This window comes from Dermacentor andersoni, chromosome 7 (assembly GCF_023375885.2).
Source record: "Dermacentor andersoni chromosome 7, qqDerAnde1_hic_scaffold, whole genome shotgun sequence".
NCBI lineage: Eukaryota > Metazoa > Arthropoda > Arachnida > Ixodida > Ixodidae > Dermacentor > Dermacentor andersoni.
The window spans coordinates 89,413,336-89,426,028 of NC_092820.1; the positions used below are offsets into that span (position 1 = coordinate 89,413,336).

Below are 12,693 nucleotides of genomic sequence, written 5' to 3' on the forward strand. Positions count from 1 at the left end.
CATCGACCACAAACCGCCTACCTTCCCTTTACCCTTTCTATGCATCCGTTCGCTTCGACGGGCCCAAATAAAAGGGAAACTCTGATCTCATTGTTCTAAGCTAAAAGTGGGGAGAGAAATTTTTCTGAAGCCGCAGGCTTTAAAGTTCTTCCATCTATGCCATATATGGAGATAAATTCATAATGTAACTTAGGTCCGAGCACGACAAAAAAGTACGCCCTCATTTTTACTTTATTCCTTCGCCACATTCTGTACCTGCCGCGGAAAAGTTTCGCGAAGCCAAAATAGAAACATCAGTAATCAATGAATGCAACTGTTGTTACAAGTACAAGCTACAACGCGAATATATAGCAACTCAGTACTCTACTTTGCCTCAGCGCAGACGATTCCACGGGCAGAAGCAGTAATCTCCTGTAATCAACGCACATTTTACAGTTGAGTCGATCATTAGAATACGGCTGAGTGAGCCAATTGGATCACAGTGGCGAGCCACATGTATGTTACTTTCGAAACGCAAGTGTGCACTACAGTGAGACCATAAGTTAGGATCCGCTCTCCTATACAACCACGCCCTAGTAGTATTAAAACACAGCTATCACAGTGCCGTATTTATCGAAGAGGTGTGGTCTGCTCCCGCCAAGTTCCAGGAACCACGAAAACATTGCCGGGAACTTGGGTTTGCGCCGCTTCGGCATATTTCCTACAAAATGTTCACATTCGGTTCCGGTTCTCAGATGGTGGGAATAAATATCCGTTCGATTCTATTCCAGATCAGCAGAATGCAACGATTTAGCACTGGCTTCTTTCGCAGTTCCGCTTTGGTTCGACGCCTTTATTGCGGTAATGTATATATAGCAGGGGGCAACTGACACGAGTACTAGTTCTTGGTACGGTGATGAGTTTTCACCGGCTAACCAGCGCTGCATGTGTATCGCTAAGTACATGACACACCTTCAAGTCACGCGATTTTCTCAAATATTGACGGTGATTTAGAAGCATGGGACATTTGCTTATTCAAGTCAATGTCTAACGTTAATTGCTAAGTATGCAATACTAAGTATATCCAAGAAGTTTCATAACTTTCTTGAGTATAAACCATCAAACTACAATGTCTCCTTATCAGGAGCTATAGGGCTTACAAGCCTCCATCTGCGGCAGCAAATGTAAGGGTGCTCACGTGTTAAACCCGAGCACTTTACACATAGGGGCAGATATGGTATCGAAATACTCGGGTCGGAAGGCAAAGGCAATTCGTGCCCACAGCCTTTGTGGTCTGGCGCAAGTCTGGCGTACCATGTGTTTAACAGTTGCGTATGCTATTGTGTAACATTTAAGAGCTTTTTTTTCGATGCCATGAAACCAGTTGAAGACCAGTGCCCTTTCTGTCCTGGCACCCTTTCTGCATTGTAAGACATTTCTTTTTTGCTCCAAAGGATAAGTACTTCTATTCAATTGGATCAGCACTGCCCGTGACATTAGGTGTGGCCTAATGACTCTCTTGCTCTGAGCAAGGTGTGTGACTACTGTGCAATGCCAAACAGCAACAGCAGTGCCAGTGTCCAACTGAAATGACACAGCGAGTCAACATTACCTTGCCATCAGGAAAAACTACAGGAATGCCAAAATGCGTCCAGGTCTAGTTGTGTATTTATTCTCGCGTTTGCTGCCTTGCAGGAGACTGCATTCGCCACTTGCCCTCAGAACTTCATAGTTACCCTCTGTAGTCGGGATGGTCATGGCCACGGTTTCGTTCGCAGAGGTCAATTGTGGCAAGTATTAGTTTCATTGTGACTTGGTGGAATGCACGCAGTCTCACAAACATGGTGTCTATCGAGGATAGTGATTGTACCATGGCCTGCACGCTGGCATCCAAACAGCCAGTTACATTGAGATTGTTGGACAACCGGTTACAGCCAGCTCAATGGCGAAACAATTATTGGGATAGACACGTGGTAGTGAATAGCATGTCTCTGATAAAGATGCGGCCAAGTCTTGTGCTATGACTGCACTGCAAAAGGTGTACTTTTTCAAGGCCCTTGCCGCTGCGAGCAGTATAACCAGTCGCGAAATGACATTTGCAGCTCCCGCACTGCTTATGTGTGAAATAAAAACAGGATTTCTGGATAAATTTAGTATGAAAGTGTGCTTGTGTGAACAGTTTTTTTTTAATTTCCATACCCTTAATAATTAAACATTCCGTTTATTCAGAATTTTGTTCCAGTCCTGTGAAATCTCAATGAATGAGGTTTTACTGTATGCACCCCTTCTTTCACCGTATGTGTTATTTGAGCTCACTGGGGTACTGCAAGAACTTTTTTCAGCCTCAAGGGCAAGATTGCTAGCTCGGGGACAAAGCAGCTCCTTAAGGATGCAAGAAGTTTTACTGCAGTTTTCTACTGTTCCCATCTGCTTCCCTAAACTTTTGCTCAAGTCTAAAGAAAAACTAGTATATCCCGTACAAAAGGTGTTTGTCGCTGTCTGTGGGAATAAACGTGGTGGATTCTTTGAGCTAGAATTGTTGTCCGCGGGCCACTATCTGTAAAGCTTCATTGACTAGGGCTTTCTTACAGTCAGGACGTAAACTTTAAACCTCTTGCGTATATCTTGGTTTTATCCTGAGTGCAATCACTGTGTCTGGCAACCTGCTTTTCTTTAATAACTGTTACTATTTTATTCATTATTTCACGAAAAGATACTTATTATGAGAGCACATATGCTATTTTTGTATTTAAGAAACTAATCTCTTACAATGTTTATCTTTCGTAGGTTCACATTGGAAAATCGGTTATTTATTTGTGCAAGTAAGTGGACGTGGGTAAACGAAGCCAAAACTGGCAGCACGTTTGCCGGGGAGATTGCCCGATGCTTGTGGCAGGCACATGCATTAATCAACAGGAGTGTTACGGGCAAAATGTGTATGCGAAAGCTAAAGGAAGGTTGCAAGGCCAAGCCAGCGTCGACACCACAAAAACTTGGTGCATATTGAAGTAAGTAGACCTGGCCTGCTAGCTCATGTTGTCATAAGCATTGCAAAGTGTTTCAAAGTTAAAGGAGTAATGCCTATCACACAGTGTTTTTTTTCTGTACGAATATAACGGGCTATCGGTAAGATGTAGTGAGGTGATCTCTCATATGGGCCGACACAGTTTACATCTGCACATCAGGGGTATGCATGCCTGTATGCGTATATTTAGTGATGTGCTCTAGCTCGCTAACAAAAACTGGTGGGAGTAAGGTGCCTGCTTGCTTCAGAGACTTTCCTCTCTTTCCTTCTTCTCCTCCCTTAAACTGGCTCTCTTAACTACTACACGCAGAGACAAAGCAACAGCGCTCGCATTCGATCCCATAGAGGTGACGAATATATATATATATATATATATATATATATATATATATATATATATATATATATATATATATATATATATATATATTCATCACCTAGTTCACCACCACATCACCATATATATATATAAAAAATTATCAGTCATAGTTCTCGTAGTATAGCCCTCTGGGCCGTTTCTTTTTTTTCTAAAGTAGTCCTATTAGGGTTATTATAATTACACGAAGGTATTTCGCGCTCGTCAGCCGCAGTCCTTGAGATAGTTACTCTGGCGGCTAGCTTCCCACGCTATGCGTGCCGCCCTGGCACCTGTTTAAGCTTTTCATAGACGTTAGAGTTATACTATGTCCGCGCAACCTTGAGCGATCGGAAAGCGCGGTTTCTGCTCTTGGCCGGCGGAGAAGGGAGGCTTTGTTCCGTCCGCAAAGCCCTCCACGTCTCAGTAAGGTGCCTAGTGGTGGTCTCGTGCGGACGATGCCCTCTCGGTGAGCGCATATTCCCCCTCATCTTTTAAAAGGTTCAATACTTACAAGCATTTGTCTCGCAAACCATACTTATTTCAAGGGAATTTTCCACGTCTCATTAACTTCTCTCGTCGTATTCGAGTGCTGATTGCCGTGTTATCGTTTGTTAACGAAGCTTTTCCTCAAGTCTAAATATTTTAAGGCAGTTTGTCGTGTGCCTATCATGGCCACGTAAGCTTATATCGCCTTCCGTTTTCTACCACGGGTGCGCTTTAAAACCACGGCGCTGCAATTTTGCTTCAGAGACTTTCCTTTCCTTCCTTCTTCTCCTCCCTTAAACTGGCTCTCTTAACTACTACACGCAGAGACAAAGCAACAGCGCGCGCATTCGATCACGCGCTCTCCGAGCACGTGATCAAGCTTTTCCTAGTCTCTAAAGCCGCTCGAGTTCGCTCTTCTCCTCGGGCGGCCATTTTTCCAAGAAAGTATGCCTTCCCATCAGTCCTTCTCCACGTAACATCAGTCCCTTTCCACGTAAGTATGAGGCTCGGAGCAGGAGCTATGGCGCTTGAAAGTAACCTGGGGCCTGACGAACCAACCGACTGAGCTATCTTTCCAGGCGACATCCAAGGGTCACGAGTTCAAATCACCTGTTCTCTTCCTTTTTTCCCCTTTCATTCATTTTTTTCAATGTCTTTTCTTTTATTTTATCACTGTACGGGAACCCTCGTCAGAAAAGAAATATATATATATCCTCAATTATGTATGGCCACACATGTGCAGGTCATAAATACCAGGTCCTCTAGCCGAGTGCCATCCGTGCGGTATGACCGAGCTCAGATTGGTCCACCTTGACTAATCAAATAAGGCACCACTGTAGGTTAAATAAGGCGTACAACTCCTGCGCGAGCCGCCGTGGTTGCTCAGTGGATATGGTGTTAGACTGCTGAGAAAGAGGTCGCGGCATGAAATCCCGGGCACGGCGGCCGCATTTCGATGGGGGCGAAATGCGAAAACACCCGTGTACTTAGATTTAGGTGCACGTTAAAGAACCCCAGGTGGTCGAAATTCCCGGAGTCCTCCACTACGGCGTGCCTCATGATCAGAAAGTGGTTTTGTCACGTAAAACCCCATAATTTAATTTTTAATTTAACTCCTGCGGGGACGGTAGAGTATCCGCCTCCCGTGCAAGAGGACCGTGGTTCAAATCCCGGTGCCGCGCAATTCTCCACCGGAAAATACAAAAAAAAACACTGTGTTCAGAAAATTGCACAAACAGGCCTGGAGTGCGGCCTGATCCTGGTGACCCGAACCGGTAACGCCCTATCTCACCAGAGCAGGATTGGCCACTCTGGTGCAGTACTCGGCCACAACCTCCTATATGAATACAACAATCAAACCCCGGCCCTCAGTCTCCAGCAGCCGCGAAGCAACTGACCACGGCGACGGTAAGATCTGTGACGCAGCGGAGGGTGCTAAGAATACCTTGCTCCGGACAGGCCGCCATTGGAATCTGAACCTGGCAACGTTTAACGTTAGAACGTTATCTAGTGAGGCGAGTCTAGCAGTGTTATTGGAGGAATTAGAGGGTAGTAAATGGGATATAATAGGGCCCAGTGAGGTTAGGAGGACAAAAGAAGCATATACAGTGCTAAAAAGCGGGCACTACTGTGCTACCGGGGCTTAGCGGAGAGACGAGAACTAGGAGTCGGATTCCTGATTAATAAGGAAATAGCTGGTAACATACAGGAATTCTATAGCATTAACGAGAGGGTGGTAGGTCTTGTGAAACCTAATAAGAGGTACAAATTGAAGGTAGTACAAGTCTACGCCCCTACATCCAGTCATGATGACCAGAAAGTCGAAAGCTTTTATGAAGACGTAGAATCAGCGATGGGTAAAGTCAAAACAAAATACAGTATACTGATGGGCGACTTCAATGCCAGGGTAGGCAAGAAGCATGCTGGAGGCAAGTCAGTGGGGGAATATGGCATAGGCTCTAGGAATAGCAGAGGAGAGTTATTAGTAGAGTTTGCAGAACAGAATAATATGCGGATAATGAATACCTTTTTCCGCAAGCGGGTTAGCCGAAAGTGTACGTGGAGGAGCCCGAATGGTGAGACTAGAAATGAAATCGACTTCATACTCTCAGCGAACCCTGGCGTCATACAAGATGTAGACGTGCTCGGCAAGGTGCGCTGCATTGACCATAGGATGGTAAGAACTCGAATTAGCCTTGACTTGAGGAGGGTACGGAAGAAACTGGCACATAAGAAGCCAATCAATGAGTTAGCGGTGCTGCGTCTATTGGGATACAATCCGCAGCACCTAGCTCAGCGACAGCTGTGAAACGAGGTGGCTCCCTGACGCGCGCGTCAGAACACTTAGCAAGGGAGCATAAAAGGAGACGATATAGTCCCGACACACCAACCGTCCGGCATAAAATAAAATTATTTCTCTTGCCGCAAAACCATAAGAATGTTTCAAGCCTGTGTCCAACGTACACGCGAACACACCCGCTGATTCAGCAGAAAGAAATTTAGTGCATGTCGAAAACATATGACATAAGCGATTATAGTGCTTTCGCATTCCCACACATAGCAGTTGTAAGTGTTTGTGCCTAATTTTCTTGATGCCAGCGACTCATTAAGTCTGCACCATTATTTCGTCATACATCGCTTCCGCGGCCCAGTAAGCTTTAGGCAGCTCACGTTTCTGCTATATTTAAATCCAAACTTCTTACTCGTTACTTTAGCTAAAACAAAGAAAATAAAAAATAAAGCAGGCTCGCCTCAAGAAATCTCAGGAAGCCATGACATTCATTTCAATGGGAACATGCTGGGCGTGGTGATGTCGATGTTATAAACATTCTTTTTCGGCATCAGTTACGCTTTCATACAGCATAATAATTGCAAGCGTAGCTGCTACATGTTTAATAAGGCGTTCTTGGCTCAGTCAGAAAATCTCGACGCTGTAAAGTTTGAGTTTGCTTTACCGCCTAAGGTCAAATTTTTGAAAAGGTGGAGTACCTATGTTATTTACGCACGCAGCTGCTCCGACGCTTCCGTATCCAAAGGTTACCATCTGAACCCTCGAATGACAGCAATGACGTTATCATGTTTTATATTGGTCTATTTTTTATTTGATGCCGTCAAACATATACCATCGGAATATTCATGCGGCAGTACGCGCTTCTTATTCGCAATTGCGAATTCTTGGAGGCGTTCTCGTGCCGCCAATATCTTTAATATACGCGTCTGTCCAACCATGCACAACTTCTGGCTTTGCCATTTAACAAGAACATTCAAACATCATACTTATCAGCGCTACGCTACCACACATGAGGAATGCGAGAACGCCAGGCGCTCCCCATTACATTTCTCAGCATTGGTGGCACCAGACTCCGTTTCCAGGCATCATTAGGATTAAACACAGCTGCTTGGGGAAAAGCTTTGGGGAAATGTTTCAGCACTGTGTATACAATGCAACAGCGCGAACACGTGCGTTAGAACGAAAAGTATTGAAGTATGAGGACGAGCGCGTTGCGGCATAAATTTTGGCTATTGTTAACACCTCAAGATGAAAATACCACGATAGTTTAACCATTAGGGCAGACGTACACGCAGGTACGTGGAATATTAGTTCCGATTCACTGCCTGTAGTTGAACCGCGCCCTTGGCTACAGAGAGGACACATGAAATTCTGGCTTAACAAAAATGAGTGGTTGCCTTGTGTTTAGCTCTTACTTTCGGTATGTCGGCGCCTCTGTACATTCTTCGGGACCCCTGATACCACGTACACTTTGTTTCAACTAATATTTTAAGCTACTATGCATATTAGTTTCTTTTTTGTTGTTAACTACCTTAGCGTCTAATCACTATTCCAAACATCGCTTGGCTCAAGTCGTCCCTGCATGTATTCAATTATCCTGCATGTTCCCACCAATTCGATAGAGAAACGTTGTTATCTAGTCAGACTGCGTGCGCGAAGCGAATATTGGCGCACATTCTCTATCACATTCGATCATCGGAGATTATGCTGCAATGTAGGAGCACTCAAGTCTAATGAACCGATGCTTTGACCTGTAGATCTGATTTCGACGAAATACGACTTAACGCACAGCCATCGCTGTGCTGTAAGTGTTTGTTTTCCGACTCATGCTCACCTGACAATGAATGAATGAATTAATGAATGAATGTTGGCTAGTGGCGCGAGAGTCAGTTATTTCCACAGAGCGCCACTCCAGCGTCAGTGCGTTTGCAGTGAAGCGATGAATTCTGCCAAGTAGAAGATACGTGGCATAAAGGGGCCTAAATGTAGGGCGTAAATTGGATATGTTATACAATTCTGACAATGACCAACGAGGTGTACTATTAACATGAACAATACATTGCGAATGAATGGTAAGACATACAAAATATGTCAGAGATGCATGAATTTTCAAGAAGGACTCTTGCCTTAACAGAGCCATTGAGACACAAAGGCCTAAAGGCATAAGATATACCTAAATACTGTCATAGAGGCAACCTCTGGTGAGAGGATGCGCTAAAATTTTATTGGGCAAATAACATGTGGCACATGGTCATTAAACTGAGGACTGCTTTGGCATTACAAAACGCTTTTTCAGCAAAAGACATACTGGGACGGAGAGAAACATGTAGCCGAACGTTAGAGGAAATTTTTTTTTATGTTTTGGCTTCCCGACAGTCTAGGACCACGTGGAGGACGGTCAGCCTCTCCAGTATCTACCAGAGGTTTGTGGTTCATTTCAAGTCAGCAAAAAACTGTGGGTACCATATGTGTGTCCTATCCTGAGACAACAGAGCAGGACACGAGTTCGTCGTGTTTGCGTTGTGGACGGCCAGAAACCTAACTGTGGATTAATCAAACGAGGCTTATTTTTCTTTCAGTGTTGCCTCTTTCATTTCGCACCACTTCATTCTATGGCATGGAGCACCACGTAAGCTGATCAGGAATACATGATGTGCAATGCTGCCGGACGTTGTGGAAGAACTTCTGGAGAATTGCAATGTCGTTCATCACACTACCATGGCCTACCATTTTCTAGCGAATGGTATGACAGTATTATTTACCTGAACATTGTACGATATATTGCAAATATACATCACTTTTTGTCACTCAGACTGGGACCATGTCCAACCCCTTGCGACCTAAGCACACTATCGTGCTATGTAGATCACCACTGGATTGTCTCCTTACTTCTTACTACTTGGACAGGAACCTTCCACCACACTGGAGACCATACTTCCTTATCACGCAAATGCAGGTGAGTCGGCTAGAGTTTTACACGCTGTTAAACGCACTAAATAGCGTTGCGAGCTTGCCCAATCTCTCACCAACGCTGCCGAAAACGCCATCGAGAAGTCTCGAAGCACGCAGCGTGGTATATCCACACCTTCACTTGGGTTGCTGTGAATTCGTTCAGGGAGCCCCGTCAGGTGGCGAAACTTCTTTCATTGCTCCACGGCACGTACCGCATGGTCAAGCACACTTCGCCCGTGAACTACGTCTTCGAGCCGCTTGAGCGTTCTTTTTGAGCCTGCAGTCGTGTTCTGCCCATAATTCGCCACGATGGCTATTTTCATGAGGGGAAGTAAATGTATGGAAGAACAGCGCTACTCCCAGAGGACAGTTCAGTGGCTCACTTTCTAGAAGTGAAACCAAAAATATATCGAAGACTGGACGCTGCGCCCTAGCGAAAAAAGAAGCAAGCCAATTTTTTGGCAAGCTCTAATAAAGTCGCGGCGCAATTTCTAGATTCCAACTCGAGCCCTAGGGATTGTGCGTGAGCTACCGACACGATCCCTCATAGCACTTGGCCGCTTTCGCGTCAATGGCGGCGTAATACGAAGATTATTGTCAAAATACTACCGTGAAGACGCGACTTCCTTGCACAAGATATTTTGGAATATGTTTTTATACACCCGCGGACAGTATTACTTGGTGAAATGAAAGGGATATGTACATACTGTTTGCAACTATGGGCGATCTGATAATTTCCATCAAGTTCTTTTTTTAACTGGCCGTTTTTGTCCTGACAAACGAGGCGTCATTTCTGTAGGTTCCACACGGTTCCCATTGTATAAAATTTACATGTCATTGGCATATAATCTGAAGCCCTATGTTAACACTTCTGCATTTGTGCAGTGTGGTACATCTACTACAACGTGCCTTTCGACTAACTTTGTGGAATTTGAGCCTCTATGATTTCTATAACCGAAAAATGAGCCCGTTCCATTGACATCAGGCGAGCTTCGAGCAGTGGCAGCTAGGAGCGCTGATTAACCGGACTCCCTGAAATCTGTATCTGGTTCAGTTGGCGAGCAATGAAAGGATTGCATTGAGTTGACAGTGAAAGCATTAAATCATTCCGTGGGCACAATTGTAATCATTGGCGATCCGGAATTTTAAAAACAAACAGTCGCTGGTCCGAAATCCTGGAAACCTACCTTTCGAACAGCTGTCCTCGTTCAGTTCCGAATGCACGAGTGCTGTCGAAACGGGGTGTCGAGTAGATGAAGAAAGCCTACGCGACGTCTTGTGTGGTGATACTTTGCATGTGTCATATTTAAGGCCACCAGATGCAGCGATCGATGGGTGTAAAACAGTAAAAATAGGGTGCAACATACAGCAAACGTTAATTATTCTCCAGATAGATTTGTTGAAAGCATACTCAGCGATGAGAAAGTGCTCCGAATGGCGAAATTACGCGCCAGATAATTTTGGCACCTTGGCATCCTATGAGGGTGCAGACCAGCATGCGAAACTCACGCTGCCTGGAAAGGCAAATCAAATGGTCAATCACGATGCGCGTGCAGGCACTGATACCGCGATGGCTGCGGTTTTGGAGCTGTATAAAGAGGCCACTGCGTTGCGATGAAGGCACATATGATCTTCGTAGGTCGTAGTTGACATTTTTCCCGCAACCAAGGACGGTAAGTTGCTGTAGCTGCAGCGAAGAACTGCATTTGTGTAGTTGCTGGAATTCGGTGTCACTCTGTTGAGCCTCGGCGACGACGTCGCTTCTGTTACTTAAGTGTTGTCAAAGTGGTGAGTGAGGGAGGCACTGACATCCGTGCTAGAATTGCCACTGATGAGTCCCAAGTAAGCATATGGTATGATATGAAACTGTAGAGTACCCTCGCAGACAGCAGATATGCTCCCATATAAAACTTCCGTTAAGGCTGGTGTGCAGGCGATGGATTGGCTACCTTGTACACTGCCCAAGATGCAAAAGCTACTTTGTAGAGTGCCCAAGCGTGGTGTACGGCTGCTTTTGCCAAGAAGCGTATGTAGAATTCAGAAGGCAGTTAAAACGGTGGAGGTCGAGGATCTTGGCTGTCGTAGGAAGATGATAGTCTTGTAGGGCCAAGATGTCAGCCAGAGATCGAGTGCTTTCTGCTGAGGCCTCGTAGGCTAGAAAGGTCAGGAGGGATGGACTACGCGAGGTTTTTTCTATTCTTGTAAGGGGTGATTTCAGAGATGCTGAAAAGGTAGGCGATGGTTGTTCGATCTGCAGATAAAGCGAGATATTGGTCTTGATGGTAGACTGGTCACTGCACAGAACTGGACGGACGAAGACGGACGAGGAGATTCAAGTCTTGCTTGTATATAGCCGCAAAGGTTGGATCCGCAATCTATAGGGAACAACTATCTCTTTACATAGTCTCTGACAGATATATGGCGAACTACACGTTGACAGCTAAGTGCCTCCTTCACGCTATGCCATCGACTTCCCTGACGTCCAGTTGAACATGACGTTCCCCGGTTCTGTGTTTTGTCTCACAAGCGTCCTGGCAGAAGCAAATGCTGTTGTAATGCGACTGCAACAGGTGGATGTTCTGGTCACAAATAACATGGAGGTGGCGGGACCGACGCCATGTGCTGGTCCAGACACTTTAGGAGAGACCTGACCTGTTGCGTATTGTCGTCGATGTGACGAAATAGCTTAGAAGTAGGCGACGCCACTTTGGCCGTCTGAATGGTGTGAGATTGTGATTACAGGGACGCCAGTGACGTGGTCAGCAATTTTGACAAACTGGTGAGGCACTGGCGCGTACTTACTCTGGAGAACTGCGTGGATGTGAATTGGTAGCCATTCAAGCGGCAGCTTTCAGGCGAAATGGTTATGATTGCGCGTGCTACCGGGTGCGGCATGGGAGCGGAATTTGGCGGACAAACTAAAACGACTTGCAGTCACCGAGTTGTTTGTACTTGAGCTGCAAGTGGCACCCGACATAAGAGGAGTATTAGCTGTTGGTAAAGGTTATCTGCTGCCTAGTATGCGAGGATGTCCCAAATCTCGGTAGTGTAGTCGATGCCCTGATCGGCAACGTCGTAGTCATAGCGTGTCCGGTACTTAGCGAGGCGTGCGAGGGAGAAATGTTCCTTCCTCTGCGCGAACCACAGTTTAGGCCGAGTCCACCCAAATTTACTACCACGAAAAGCCGCTGCGTAAATCTTCGGGTTGTCGCTGCCAGGCTAATTGCTGCATCGCCGTCATTCGAGGTCCATCTTGCGCCTATCTTCTGGTTCTCACGTGCTGCATGCGCTGAGCCAGCCGACGCGCGTAAGGATCGGGGCGTGATGACTGCTGAACGCTAGGTACTGGTTGCGTCCATGCGAACAACTTTTCAAAAGAAGGTTTTCCACTCCATACACGTTAACCTGCTGATGATGCTCTCAAAGAAGCTATCGGAAGACCGCAGCTTCTTGAGAAAGCATGCCAACTCTGAAATTGCGCTTTTGAGAGGTTTCCTTGAGTAGATTGAGGATGGCATACCACTGGGATTTGCTAATGTGCGCAGACGAAGATGAGCATATTCACAATGATGGAGCAGCAAGTCTAAACCACCCTCTTTCTGT

General features: G+C 45.7%; 1 long non-coding RNA gene across 1 annotated transcript; it reads left to right on the plus strand.

Annotated features, from left to right (window-relative positions):
• Nucleotides 1–973: 973 nt before the first annotated feature.
• On the plus strand, nt 974–9,089 carry LOC129385455 (uncharacterized). Its single transcript, XR_008612980.2, has 4 exons — nt 974–1,769; nt 2,767–2,987; nt 8,718–8,881; nt 8,951–9,089. It is a non-coding gene; the product is annotated as an uncharacterized lncRNA (long non-coding RNA).
• The last annotated feature ends 3,604 nt before the right edge of the window (nt 9,090–12,693 follow it).